The following is a 2,500-nucleotide window of genomic DNA, read 5'->3' on the forward strand; positions in this document are numbered from 1 at the left end:
ATTTTTGGCTGCACGAGCGAGCGGCGAGCGGCGGACAGCGAGCGAAGCGAGAGGCAGCACCGTCCCTGCTATACGAAAGCCCCATCCAGCCCTGTGCCACCCGGGGGGTTCCAGGGTGCTGAGATGGCTGACGTTTTGCTCCGCTCTCGACGGTCACCGCGCAATGCAAGAACAGGCCAAAAACTGGCCAAAACGGCCCAAAAACGGGCCAAAACTGGCCATTTTTGGCTGCGCGAGCGAGCGGCGAGCGGCGGACAGCGAGCGAAGCGAGAGGCAGCACCGTCCCTGCTATACGAAAGCCCCATCCAGCCCTGTGCCACCCGGGGGGTTCCAGGGTGCTGAGATGGCTGACGTTTTGCTCCGCTCTCGACGGTCACCGCGCAATGCAAGAACAGGCCAAAAACTGGCCAAAACGGCCCAAAAACGGGCCAAAACTGGCCATTTTTGGCTGCACGAGCGAGCGGCGAGCGGCGGACAGCGAGCGAAGCGAGAGGCAGCACCGTCCCTGCTATACGAAAGCCCCATCCAGCCCTGTGCCACCCGGGGGGTTCCAGGGTGCTGAGATGGCTGACGTTTTGCTCCGCTCTCGACGGTCACCGCGCAATGCAAGAACAGGCCAAAAACTGGCCAAAACGGCCCAAAAACGGGCCAAAACTGGCCATTTTTGGCTGCACGAGCGAGCGGCGAGCGGCGGACAGCGAGCGAAGCGAGAGGCAGCACCGTCCCTGCTATACGAAAGCCCCATCCAGCCCTGTGCCACCCGGGGGGGGTTCCAGGGTGCTGAGATGGCTGACGTTTTGCTCCGCTCTCGACGGTCACCGCGCAATGCAAGAACAGGCCAAAAACTGGCCAAAACGGCCCAAAAACGGGCCAAAACTGGCCATTTTTGGCTGCACGAGCGAGCGGCGAGCGGCGGACAGCGAGCGAAGCGAGAGGCAGCACCGTCCCTGCTATACGAAAGCCCCATCCAGCCCTGTGCCACCCGGGGGGTTCCAGGGTGCTGAGATGGCTGACGTTTTGCTCCGCTCTCGACGGTCACCGCGCAATGCAAGAACAGGCCAAAAACTGGCCAAAACGGCCCAAAAACGGGCCAAAACTGGCCATTTTTGGCTGCGCGAGCGAGCGGCGAGCGGCGGACAGCGAGCGAAGCGAGAGGCAGCACCGTCCCTGCTATACGAAAGCCCCATCCAGCCCTGTGCCACCCGGGGGGTTCCAGGGTGCTGAGATGGCTGACGTTTTGCTCCGCTCTCGACGGTCACCGCGCAATGCAAGAACAGGCCAAAAACTGGCCAAAACGGCCCAAAAACGGGCCAAAACTGGCCATTTTTGGCTGCACGAGCGAGCGGCGAGCGGCGGACAGCGAGCGAAGCGAGAGGCAGCACCGTCCCTGCTATACGAAAGCCCCATCCAGCCCTGTGCCACCCGGGGGGTTCCAGGGTGCTGAGATGGCTGACGTTTTGCTCCGCTCTCGACGGTCACCGCGCAATGCAAGAACAGGCCAAAAACTGGCCAAAACGGCCCAAAAACGGGCCAAAACTGGCCATTTTTGGCTGCACGAGCGAGCGGCGAGCGGCGGACAGCGAGCGAAGCGAGAGGCAGCACCGTCCCTGCTATACGAATGCCCCATCCAGCCCTGTGCCACCCGGGGGGTTCCAGGGTGCTGAGATGGCTGACGTTTTGCTCCGCTCTCGACGGTCACCGCGCAATGCAAGAACAGGCCAAAAACTGGCCAAAACGGCCCAAAAACGGGCCAAAACTGGCCATTTTTGGCTGCACGAGCGAGCGGCGAGCGGCGGACAGCGAGCGAAGCGAGAGGCAGCACCGTCCCTGCTATACGAAAGCCCCATCCAGCCCTGTGCCACCCGGGGGGTTCCAGGGTGCTGAGATGGCTGACGTTTTGCTCCGCTCTCGACGGTCACCGCGCAATGCAAGAACAGGCCAAAAACTGGCCAAAACGGCCCAAAAACGGGCCAAAACTGGCCATTTTTGGCTGCACGAGCGAGCGGCGAGCGGCGGACAGCGAGCGAAGCGAGAGGCAGCACCGTCCCTGCTATACGAAAGCCCCATCCAGCCCTGTGCCACCCGGGGGGTTCCAGGGTGCTGAGATGGCTGACGTTTTGCTCCGCTCTCGACGGTCACCGCGCAATGCAAGAACAGGCCAAAAACTGGCCAAAACGGCCCAAAAACGGGCCAAAACTGGCCATTTTTGGCTGCACGAGCGAGCGGCGAGCGGCGGACAGCGAGCGAAGCGAGAGGCAGCACCGTCCCTGCTATACGAAAGCCCCATCCAGCCCTGTGCCACCCGGGGGGTTCCAGGGTGCTGAGATGGCTGACGTTTTGCTCCGCTCTCGACGGTCACCGCGCAATGCAAGAACAGGCCAAAAACTGGCCAAAACGGCCCAAAAACGGGCCAAAACTGGCCATTTTTGGCTGCACGAGCGAGCGGCGAGCGGCGGACAGCGAGCGAAGCGAGAGGCAGCACCGTCCCTGCTATACGAAA

Source organism: Musa acuminata, unplaced genomic scaffold, assembly GCF_036884655.1.
Source record: "Musa acuminata AAA Group cultivar baxijiao unplaced genomic scaffold, Cavendish_Baxijiao_AAA HiC_scaffold_846, whole genome shotgun sequence".
Classification (NCBI taxonomy): domain Eukaryota; kingdom Viridiplantae; phylum Streptophyta; class Magnoliopsida; order Zingiberales; family Musaceae; genus Musa; species Musa acuminata.